Source organism: Carcharhinus amblyrhynchos, chromosome 1 (assembly GCF_965287045.1).
Source record: "Carcharhinus amblyrhynchos chromosome 1, sCarAmb.v2.hapA, whole genome shotgun sequence".
In the NCBI taxonomy this organism is placed as follows: domain Eukaryota; kingdom Metazoa; phylum Chordata; class Chondrichthyes; order Carcharhiniformes; family Carcharhinidae; genus Carcharhinus; species Carcharhinus amblyrhynchos.
In genome coordinates this window covers 107,374,138-107,387,077 of record NC_137324.1, presented here as the reverse complement: position 1 = coordinate 107,387,077, position 12,940 = coordinate 107,374,138, and the positions used below count along the sequence as shown (strand labels likewise).

At 41.0% G+C, this 12,940-nt stretch overlaps 1 protein-coding gene across 1 annotated transcript in view; it reads right to left on the bottom strand.

Annotated features, from left to right (window-relative positions):
- The window catches only part of enoph1 (enolase-phosphatase 1), a 69,992-nt gene that overhangs the window by 40,108 nt on the left and 16,944 nt on the right, over nucleotides 1-12,940 (bottom strand). The gene's annotated exons all lie outside the window — the stretch shown is intronic.

Here is a 12,940-nt window from a genome sequence, read left to right as displayed (position 1 = left end):
GGAGTTAAGTTTGTGAAAAATGTGCTCTTATCTAAATTCATACAGTGAGTAAATGAGGGCTGCCAACTTCTCATCTGTTGAAATGTTTGCTTAGCAACCTCTTTGGAACGTACCAAGACTAATACTATATTATATACGTTCAAAATCAAGCTTTAAACTGTTTAGCCAGTTATAGTGGATGTAATTTATGTTCAAATATGAACTTAATTTAGTTTTAAAATGATGGTATAATCATTTGTTCTGATGAATTAGAAACTCTGTTTTAAGATGATCATTGGAAGTTGATTGAAATAACTAGTATATTGCAAATTCCAAGTTGATATTAGATCTATCAAAGCTTTTATTCTTGCATTTATTAAGACCTTTCACAAGAATGCCAGTATAAGAGGAAACAATTTATACTGGATAAGAAAAGAGCACTGGTTGGCAAATGGACTCTGGCACAGCTGTTGCTATGGAGAATGCACTAGTTGATGATGACTGACAGATAACTACAAAACATTTTTCAAAATTTAAACCAGGCAGCTTGACCCTGGATTGGGAATGATTTGGCAATTGGTTTACAAATCAGAGCTAGGGAAATTAGGCTGATTAGTTTGAAATGCTTGAGGGGTTCTTATGAGATGCTTTTTATGATTACTGGGAAAGAAGGTATTAGAGATAAAGCTGGAAATGCTGTCATATGAACTTATTTGATATTTTCTAGGTCAGTGGATGAAGTGAACCTGGTTGACATTGTCTAGCTTATTAGAAAGCCTTTGATATGGTGCCTCAGTAGGGTATTTCATAAGAATGAGTGAAGTGCATTGTATTCAGTTCAAATCAAAGAACACCTATCTGCCCTTGCATCCCTGTTAAGACCACATCTAACATAGTGGTTTTACTTCTGGTCCCCTTGTGATTGGTAATATGTTGTGGAAACTGTTTAAAAGTGAACCCCTTTTTTAATTAATTCATGGGATGCGAGAACGTAATGCAGTAAAAGACACTGGAACTCTCCTTGAAGTGCATGGTGGCAGAGTTCAGCACTGCTGCCTCACGGCATCATGGTCCCAGGTTCAATTCTGGCTCTCGGGTCACTGTGTAGAGTTTGCACATTTTCCCTGTGTCTACGTGGCTTTCCTCTGGGTGCTCCGGTTTCCTCCCACAGTCCAAAGATATGTGGGTTAGATAGATCGGCCGTGCTAAATTGGCCTTAGTGGCGGGAGAATTGGCACAGTAAATGTGGGGGTTTCGGGCCTGGGTGGGATTGTAGTCAGCGTACACACAATGGGCCAAATGGCCTCCTTTTGCAATGGAGGGATTCTATGACACTTTTAAAAATGTGGTCTGCACTACTTATTGCTATGCCAGGCGGTAACATTGCTCTCATGACTATCATAAGCTTTAGATAACAAGTAAATTCTTAAGTGAAAAAAAATTTAGATTTAACTTTGAGTCCTTGGTATTTGAACATTTCACCTTAAGAACAGTTTGAATGGATCAAGTTTACTCTTTGCAACAAACCTCAGATCCTCTCAAAATAATTTCTTTGCTAAAGAAAATGAACTCAACATTATGTACCTTTTCTGACCCTTTTAAATGCTTACATTGAATAGAGTGATTTTTAGTTATACTACGTAAAATTTGCTCTGAAAAGGCCAGTTCTTTAAGATAGTGTCTTGGCAGAACTGATCAGGTTTGATCTTTCAGGCAACATATTCTATGCATAGTCACTCCTCCTGACAGATACAGGAGACAGAGGTAGTTTTATATAGTGGAGGATGGGAAAATGGATAGAATCTCACTGCTGATTGGTCAGGCTTTTGCATTTGCACTAAATTAATACATGTTATTTTTATTGCTGATGGAAACTGCAAAATGGATATTAATGTATAAGAACTTAAATAGGAGCAGGAGTACGCCATCTAGCCCCTCGAGCCTGCCCTGCCATTCAATAAGATCATGGCTGATCTGAAGTGGTTCCACTTCAGTTCAGTTCCACTTTCCCACTTTCTCCCCATAACCCTTAATTCCCTTGCCTATCAAAAACCTATCTACCCATGTCTTAAATACATTTAGCGAGGTAGCCTCCACCACTTCAATGGGCAGAGAATTCCAGAGATTCACCACCCTTTGAGTGAAGAAGTTCCTCCTCAACTCCATTCTAAACTGCCCCCCGCTTATCTTGAGGCTGTGCCTTCTAGTCCTGCTGTCCTTTCTGAGCAGGAAGAATCTCTCTACCCTATCCATCCCCTTCATTATCTTGTATGTCTTTATAAGATCCCCCCTCATTCTTCTAAACTCTAACGAGTACAAGCCTAGTTTATTCAGCCTCTCCTCATAGCTCAACCCCCTCAACTCCGGCATCAGCCTAGTGAACCTCCTCTGCACTCCCTCCAAGACCAAAATATCCTTGCGCAAGTGCGGTGACCAAAACTGCACACACTACTCCAGCTGCGGCCTCACCAGTGCCCTGTACAGTTGCAGCAAGACCTCCCTACTTTTATATTCTATCCCCCTCGCTATAAAGGCCAGCATCCCATTCGCCTTCCTGATCACCTGCTGCACCTGCAGACTGGGTTTTCGCGACTCATGCACAAGGACCCCCAGGTCCCTCTGCACCGTAGCATGCTGCAGCTTTTCGCCCTTTAAATAGTAATCCCTCCTACTATTATTCCTGCCAAAGTGGATAACCTCACACTTGCTAACATTGTACTCCACCTGCCAGGTCCTCGCCCACTCACTCAGCCTATCTAGATCCCTCTGCAGACTTTCCACACCCTCCGCACAATTTGCTTTTCCACTTATCTTTGTGTCATCAGTAAATTTCGACACCCTACACTCAGCCCCCTCCTCCAGATCATCTATATAAATGATAAATAGCTGAGGCCCCAGCACCGATCCCTGCGGCACTCCACTAGTTACCAACCGCCAATCAGAATAGCACCCATTGATACCAACTCTGCCTCCTATTAGACAACCAATCCTCTATCCACACTAACACCTTACCCCCAACTCCATGCCCCCTAACCTTCTGAAGCAAGATTTTGTGCAGCACCTTAGCAAACGCCTTCTGAAAATCGAGAAACACCACATCCACCGGTTCCCCTCTGTCTACCGCACTAGTCACATCCTCATTGAATTCCAATAAATTTGTCAAACACGACTTCCCCTTAATGAATCCATGCTGCGTCTGCTCTATCAAACAATTCTTCTCAAGGTGCTTCACTATTTCTTCTTTGATGATGGATTCAAGCATTTTTCCAACAACAGACAAACTAACCGGCCTATAATTCCCCGCCTTTTGCCTGCTACCTTTTTTAAACAGCGCGTAACGTTAGCCATTTTCCAATCTTCTGGCACTTCCCCGGAATCCAGCGAAGTTTGGTAAATAATCACTAAGGCTCTATAAAAGTAGGGAGGTCTTGCTGCAGCTGTATAGGGCATTGGTGAGGCCGCAGCTGGAGTACTGTGTGCAGTTTTGGGCGCCGCACCTGTGCAAAGATATTTTGGCCTTGGAGGGAGTGCAGAGGAGGTTTACTAGGCTGATACCGGAGTTGAGGGGGTTGAGCTATGAGGAGAGGCTGAATAAACTAGGCTTGTACTCGTTAGAGTTTAGAAGAATGAGGGGAGATCTCATTGAGACGTATAAGATGATGAATGGGATGGATAGGATAGAGGTGGAGAGACTCTTCCCGCTCAAAAAAGACAGTAGGACTAGGGGGCACAGCCTCAAGATAAAAGGGGGGCGGTTTAGAACGGAGTTGAGGAGGAACTTCTCCACTCAAAGGGTGGTGAATCTCTGGAATTCTCTGCCCGTTGAAGTGGTGGAGGCTGCCTCGCTAAATATTTTTAAGACGCGGGTTGATGGGTTTTTGATAAGCGAGGGGATTAAGGGTTATGGGGAGAAAGCGGGAAAGTGGAACTGAGCAGCGACAGATCAGCCATGATCTTATTGAATGGCGGGGCAGGCTTGAAGGGCTAGATGGCCTACTCCTGCTCCTATTTCTTATGTTCTTATGTACTATCACCTCTGCCATTTCCTTCAGAACCCTGGGATGCATTCCATCCAGTCCTGGGGACTTGTCCACCATCAGTCCCGCTAGTCGATCAAGCACCACCTCTCTAGTGACAGTAATCGCAATGTGTTTCTTGAGTAAGGATAACTAGATGTCACTGATTAGAAGGCTGCAAGCTTGGGGGAACAATGTACTTTGGTAGATCTTCACAGCCTCCCTGACACCTCTTGTATCCTTGTGCATGATGGATAAGTCTTGAGTTGGATCATTGACTGTGGTGGTGGTGAAGTTCAAGCAACTTTTAATTTAAATGTTTCAGTACAGTTCCAGGCAGTAAGACAATGATTAGCTAGTCAGGACGGAACACAGTACGGCAGATGGGGAGAGATCATGTGATATAACTACAATAGATTTTTCTTATTTGCTTAAGAATCCCTTGTCCAAGTCAGTGCTGTTAAAAAGAGTCCAAAGATTTATCTACTCCCATTCTAAGATTTCCATGTGACAATTTGATTCATTGCTCCTATATAATTGAATGCCTGAAAGTTTTATTGATACTTTAAATATATTTTTGACAGAAGTCTGCTCCAAGATGAGGTGCTCTTTATTTTTTAAATTCCACCCTTTTCTGATGATTTCCTACTCTGATGGGAGAGGATGACAGTAAAGAAAGAGGGAAAGAACTCCATAGCTTGATGGGACATGCACAGAAGTACTACTGCAGGCTGTGACAAGGTGCACATCAAGCAAACAAAGCATTGCAACTATTGCAGGAGCACCGCATTCTGCTTCTAGTTGTGTTAAGACAGTATGGTGATGTTCGAAAACATTCACTGACCCCATTAGAAGAGCCAATAGAATCACAGGGTTACAGCAAAGGAGGAGTCTATTTGGCCTGTTATGTCCATACTGGCTCTCTGCAAGAGAAATTCAGCTAATTCCATATCGCCACCCATCCCTTTCCTCATAGCCCTGCAAACTTTCTTCAGGTACTGATCCAAGCCCAGTTTGAAAACCCCATTTGAATCTGCCTCCACCACAGCTTCAGGCAGTGCATTCCAGAACCAAACCACTTGCTACATAAAATGTTTAATGCACAAAATTGCTTTTGCTGACCACTTTAAATCCATGTCCGCTGGTTCTTGACCCCTTCTGCCAGAGTGAAAAGATTCCCTCTATTTGTCTAGGCCCTTCATAATGTTGAATACTTATCAAATCCCCTCTCAACTTTTTCTTCCTCCAGAAGTCCTAGATTCTCCCACAAGAAGAAATATCCTGTTCACATTGACTCTGTCAATACCTCTCAAGATCTTGTATGTTTCAATCAAGTTGCTCCTCACTCTTCTAAACTCCAATGAATACAGGCCTTCACAAGACATAAAGCCCATTTCAGGCATTAGTCCAGTAAACCTTCTCTGACCTGCTTCCAACACATCCTTCCTTAAATAAAGAGATTGCACACAAACGTAGTCTCAGTTGCATAGGTCAATGGTCTGTACAACTGAAGCAAAATGTCACTACTATTGTATTCCATTTCCCTCATAATAAACTATAACATTCTATTAGCTTTCCTAATTACTTGCTGTACCTGCACACTAACCTTTTGTGATTAATGTACTAGGGCACCCAGATCTCTCTGCTTCTCGGTGCTCTGCAATCTCACCATTTAGATAATGCTTTTTTTAATTCTTCCTGCTAATATGGACAATTTGCCAGATCTTTTCCCATTCACTTAACATATCTATGTCCTTTTGTAGCCACCTTATGTCCTCTTCTCAACTTACTTTTGTTTCTTTACTGCCATATTTTTGGGTCATCAGCAAATTTAACAACAATATGTTTGGCTCCTTTATCCAAGTCATTTATATAAAATGCAGAAATTGAGGCCCTAGCACTGATCCCTGTAACACACCATGTATTACATCTTGACAAACAGAAAATCCTGTTGGCTGGCTAATCTTCTCTCCATATCAATATTCCACCCCCTATACCATGAGCCTTTTTCACAATTACCTTTGATGTGGTACCTTATCAAATGCCTTCTGGAAATCTAAGTACAATACCATCCACCAGTTCCCCTTCATTCAAACAGGTTACCTTGTCACAGAATTCCAATAAGTTGATTAAATGTGATTTCCCGTTCACATAACCATGTTGACTTTTCTGATTACCTTAAATATTCCTAACTGCCCTGCAGTAAAAGCCTTAGTAACAGTTTCTAACATTTTTCCTATGACATGTTAAACTAACTGGCCTGTGGTTTCCTTGCTTTCTGACTCCCTCCCTTTTTGAATAGGGAAGTTATATTTGCTCTTTTCCAATCGAATGGAATATCCCTAAAATTAAGGAATTTTAGATGATTAAAACTAACATATCATCTACTTCACCATCCACTTCTTTTAAGACCTTAGGATGAAGTCCATCAGAAGCCAGGAACTATTAGCCCGCGGTTCCAACAATTTGCTCAGTACCACCTCTCTGATAATTGTAATTTTTCAGAGTTCCTCCCTCACATCCATTTCCTGATTTGCAGTTTGTTTCTGGGATGTTATTTATATCCTTTATAGTGAAAAGTGATACAAAATACTTGTTCAATTCATCTGCCATCTCATTTTCTATTATTAGTTCTCCAAACTAACATTTTAAAGGATAAATGCTAACTTTGTTAACTATTTCCTTTTTAAAATATCTATAGAAACTCTTTTCTGACTGTATCTAGCTATCATTCTCTTGTACTCTAATTTTTCCCTGTTAATTTTTATGGTGACTTTTTTTTATATTCTGTTCAATCTTCTCACCAGCTGCACACTCTTCTGATCTGCCACCTACCTTACTATCTTTAACTTTAGTTAACCACAGATGGTGGGTCTTCCTCTTGGAATTTTTTTCTCATTGGAATGAGTATGTATTCTGTGTATTCCAAAATATCTCCTTAAATGTTTGCCAATGCATCTCTATTGACCTATCCCATAATTTAATTTGCCAATTCACTTTAGTTAGCCCTGTCTTCAATTGCTTATGATTGCCCTTAATTAAGTTTAAAATAATAGTCTTAGACCAATTCTTCTCTCTTCAAACTGACTGTAAAATTCAATCATATTTTGAACCCTGCTACTGAGGGATGCCTTCACTGCGATAATTAATTACTCCTATCTTGTTGCACAATATCCAGTCTAGTATAGCCTGCTCTTTGGCTCCAGAACATGCTGTTCTAAGAAACTATCCCAAAAATCCAATTCCTTTTTGAAGGTCACAGTTGAATTCCAGCAACTGGGAAACAGATTCCCTCTATTTTCTTTAGACCATTGCTTCCTAAACTTTTCCCCAGTGTAACCCCATTTTAATACCTCAGATTTTGTGTGACTGTAAAGTAAAAAATCAGGGGATGTGTATGACAATTGTTGGACAAGGGTGTGTGTATGGTCTTCAGTTGTTGAGTTTTGGGTGGAGGAGGGAACCAAAATGAAACAAAACAGCATGATAGTAACTTTACGTATTAAAGTGAACACAAACTTTTAAATATACAAAAACATGTTTTAAATTATTTTCTGAAAAAAATTATCTTATTCACTGGGCTATGGGCATGACGGTTGTGATAGTCTCAACATCTGGCAGTGTATTATCTACCATCTAACCTCTGATGTGACACCCAGGTTTGATCAGTATGGAGATTTGATGCAGAGTGGTGCACTAAAAATAAAATTGGGCGTGCTCAAGGTAGAGACTGAGGCTATTTGTGTGAAACATGTTCATTCCCTACCCCTCCCAGTGAATTGCAAGCCAGAAAAAAAATGCTAAACAAGTTTTCCTGATATAATGGCCTGAAGTTTCATAAAATTGGAATGCTCCACACCATAGCCAAAATGAAATTAGAGACATGATTTTGGAAGTCACACCATGTTTCTGATCCTGGGGGTGGACAGCGGAGTTGGGGTGGGGAATAAGAGACATTTCACATTTGTGATTCATATTCAGAGTGCAGCTGCCATCAAACAGAAGCAATTTTCATCAGCCAATTTGCTGAAACATGGGTTTTTACATATATGAAGAAAAGATCTAAACCTATCAGTGTTCCTTGGCAATGTGGAGAGATAAGGTACCCCTTTGGGAGAGGCCAGGTACTCTTTGTGATTGTTAACAGTGGACATGAGTGTGCATAAAAAGTGAGTAAGATTTGTGGAATGACAAACTGTCAAGTCATTTAAATCCCCACTCTTTGCATTTTGGAAAAAACAAAATCATGCTCACACAAAGTTGACATAAGTCTGAGTGTGATCATTTGTGGGATTAGTGATGTTCGATCACTTCAACAACCTATCATTAATATAGTGGAGCCTGTAAATTCAGTTTGTTTCACAGCTCCAAGTGGCCATAAAGTGATTAGCTGTCTTTAATGTGGACCTATGAATATAAATGTTTTTATAAGGGATTAAGTATTTGAAGGAATCTAAATACATTGATTTGAATTTATCAAAGAGTGTTTTTTTTAATATGGTGAAGCCTGCGAAAGCTACTTAGAATTTTATTTTATTTCATCTCATCACAACTCCTGTGATTTGCCGCCCATCATGGAAATTGGCATGGAGGTTGTAAGGAAAAGGGTGGAGGGTAGTAGGTCACGGATTGACACTAATTTGGCATGGGACTATGAAGGACCATGAGGTTGGTATAGGTTGCCATGAAGGATATAAGGGATAATAGGGCTGGGGAGGTAATGAGATAGCATAAATGGGTCATAGGTTGGGGTGGGGGGGGTTGAGGGCTTTTGGTTTTGCTGTTTTAACTATATCTCGGACAAATTCCCAGAGCACTGAGGTGAGTCTTTAGAATAACCCACCTCAGCATTTGGTAACCCCTGTGACTGTGTCTTCAAATTTTCCATGATTGACAGGCCCAACTCCAGTTAGCACCCACCCACCAAAAACGAAAATAAGACTAGTTAGGTAAGTTTCTCCCCAGTCGAATTTGTAAAGCCGGGCAATTTCCCGACCATCAGGAGCAAAAACTCTACCCAATGTTTATGCCTGTGAAGCAATAAAACAATCAGAGACTGATACCTTCTAACCCTCTCCAGTTTCCATCCCAAACCTTTAAAACAAAAAAACTACAGGTACTGGAAATCTGAAATTAAAACAGAAAATGCTGAAAATCATCAGCAGCTTTGACAGTTTCTGCTGCAGAAAAATAATATACAGGAGAAAACTCACTTCACCTCACCCTCACTTGTTGCGGATACATTTATCCATGACAGTATTAGGAGGAGTGACCACCACACAGTCCTTATTAAGATGAGGTTCCACCTTCACATTGAGCACACACTCCATCATGTTGCATAGCACTAGCGCTGTGCTAAATGGGATAGATTCAGAATAAATCCAGCAGCTTGAAACTGGGCATCCACAAGTTGCTGTGGGCCATCAGCAGAATAAGAATTGTATTCAACCAACACTGTAACTTTTGGCCTGGCATATTCCTCACACCCCCCCACATCACTTACCATTACCATCAAGCTAGGCAACCAACCCTGGTTCAATAAGGGCATGCCAAGAGCAGCACCAGGCATAGCTAAAACTGAGGTATCAACCCAGTGACGCTACAACACAGGATTACTTACTTGAGTGCCAAATAGCATAAGCAACATGTATTGATAGAGCTAAACAGTCCCAAAACCAACAGGTCTAAGTTCTGCACTCCTGCCACACAGTCATCAAAAGTGGTGAACAATGAAATGATAATTAGTGGAAGAGACGCTACAAATATCCCCACCCTCAATGAGCATTCACAACAATCTTCAGCCAAAAGTGCTGAGTGGATGATCCATCTCAGCTTCCTCCTGAGGTCCCCAACATCATTGATGCTAGACTTTGCCCAATTTGATTCACTCCACATGACATCAAGAAGGAGCAGAGGGCACTGGCTATTGCAAAAGCTATCTGCCTTAACATCCTGGAGGGAGTACTGAAGGCACGTGCTCCAAAACTAGCCGCATCCCTGGTCAAGTTATTCTAATAAAGCTACAAAACTGGCATATACCGAAGAATGTAGAAAATTGCCCAGGTACCCTATAGAGAAAAAGCAGGACAAATACAATTTGGCCAATTAATCTTCTCTTGATCACCAGCAAGGTGATGCAAAGTGTCATCAAGAATAAGGAGACAGTATAGTTGTGTCTGTGGACAATTATTCAGAGGCTATGCTAAGGCTGTGGGGAAACATGTTCAAATTCCACCACAGCAGCCTGTGAAATTTAAATTCATTTTTAAAATAAATCTGGAACTGAAATCTAGATTCATTTTGAAAATAGTTATGAAACCACTATTATCATAAAAACCCATCTGGTTCACTAATGTCTCTTTCAGGAAGGAAATCTATCATCCTTACCCGGAGTGGCCTATATGTGACTCCAGATCCACAGCAATGTGGTTGACTCTTAACTGCCCTCAAGTTGCATTCAGGAGCAATTACAGGGGAGCAAATGCTGGCCCATCAGCAACATCCACATCTCGTGAAAGAATTAAAAAGAAACTTACAAGGCAATAAACTGCTCGCTGATACTCAGTTTGGATTATTGAACTCACTACAGCCTTGGTCCAATGATGAGGTGAGAGCAACTGTCCTTGACATCAGGGCAGCAATTGACATGAAAAACCCTTACAAAATTGAATTCAGTGAAGATCTTTCCACTCCATAATTGGCAGCATGTCGTCAGCCCACCAAGCTCCACACTTTGGAATCCTCTTCTTAAATCCCTTTTACCTCTCCACTTCTCCCTTCTTAATTAAGGCCCTGTTTAAAATCCAACCCCTTTCACCAAACTTTTAATCAATCCTAATTTGTGTTTGATAAGGTTCCCCATGGTATGCTCATGAAGAAAGGAAAGAGGTGTGGGATAGAAGGAAATTTGGCCGATTGGATAAGTAACTGGCTGTCTCATATAAGGCAGAGGTGGTAGTGGAGGGAAAATTTTCAGACTGGAGGCCAGTTACCAATGGTGTATGCAGGGATCAGTGCTGGGTCCTCTTCCAGTTATGATTTTTATCAATGATTTGGAAGAGGGGGCTGAAGGGTGGGTTAGTAAATTTGCTGATGACACCAAGATTGGTGGAATAGTGAAGGAGGTGGAGGGCTCTTGTAGGCTGCAAAGGGACATTGATAGGATGCAGAGCTGGGCAGAAAAGTGGCAGATGGAGTTTAACTCTGATAAGTGCAAGGTGATTCATTTTGGTAGGACAAATTTGAATGCGGATTACAGAGTCAACGGCAGGGTTCTGAGGGATGTGGATGAACAGAGATATCTTGGGGTTCATATCCACAGATCTCTGAAGGTTACCACTCAAGTGGATAGAGCCGTGAAGGAGGCCTATAGTGTGTTAGCATTTATTAACGGGAGGTTTGAGTTTAAGAGTCGTGGGGTTATGCTGCAACTATACCAGTCCTTGGTGAGACCACATTTGGAATACTGTGTGCAGTTCTGGTCATCTCACTGTAAGGAGGATGTGGAAGCATTGGAGAAAGTACAGAGGAGATTTACCAGGATGCTGCCTGGTTTGGAGGATAGGTCTTATGAGGAAAGGTTGAGGGAGCTGGGGCTTTTCTCTTTAGAGCAGAGGAGGATGAGAGGCGACTTAATAGAGATTTATTAGATGATGAGGGGGATAGATAGAGTGGACGTGCAAAGACAATTTCTCGGTTGGATATGTCTGTTACTAGGGAGCATAACTATAAGGTTCATGGTGGGAGATATAGGAGGTATGTCCGAGGTAGGTTCTTTACTCCGAGTGGTTGGGGTGTGGAATGCACTGCCTGCTGTGATAGTGGAGTTGGACATTTTATGAACTTTCAAGCGGTTCTTGGATAGGCATATGGAGCACACCAGAATGATAGGGAGTGGGATAGCTTGATCTTGGGTTTGGACATAGCTCGGCACAACATCGAGGGCTGAGGGGCCTGTACTGTGCTGTACTGTTCTATGTTCTACGTTCTAACAGTTTCTCCTTTGGCTTGGTGTCCAGTTGTATCTGATTATGCCTCTGTGAAGATCCTTTAGAATGTTCAAGGTTAAAGTTGTGATACAAATGAAAAGTTGTTATAAATTAGTCAGCATTAATCAGAATAGACTAGCCTTGAAGGTTAATTTCTTAACCTGTGTTTTATTGCATTGTAACACTCAAAGATGCTACAGCTAAAGGCGGAAGCTAATAAATATTTGAGATACTGAATTATCCACATAGTAAACTGAATCTAGATTGGAACATAGTATACTGATTGGAGAGGGAGGGTTAATCTGAGTTAACCACTAAATATTGTTTTCCATGAAAGTAGCTTTGCCCATGTCAAACACTGTGGGACATTATTGGGGATTTTAACTTGGTAATGGGTTGCAGAGATCAGATGGATTTCCTTAATTTCTGCAGCAGCACAATACATGGAGGTTCAGACTGATGTATAATATCCCAAGGCAATGTTTATAAAAGGAGCAAGAGTTTCTACTGATGTCCTGGCCAATATTTATTCTACCAGCAGACTGGTGTCAAGTCTCAGGGTCTTTTGTCCATTTTTCAGTAGAAAGAATTTGAAAAAAAAATGATTTTAAATCTTTCGTTTCAACCAGGAAATGGTTAACATTCTAATGAGCTAGCCTGGATGGTATTTTTAAATTGAACTGTAAACAATAAAGAATTTAACAATTTATCTCCATAACTACACGTCTTATTCCCAAAGTTAGAATGATTCTTGAATCTCAAATATACAAAGAGCTATCTAGCTTTTGTAATTGAAGCTATTCAAGGCAGCAAATCCCAGGAAATGCAACTTCATAAAAATCAGGGTGCACTGGAGTTACTGTCCATAACCAAAGTGGATTTGATTTGACTGTCACATGTATTGGCATGCAGGAAAAAGTATTGTTTCGTGCGTACAATACAGATAAAGCATGCTGT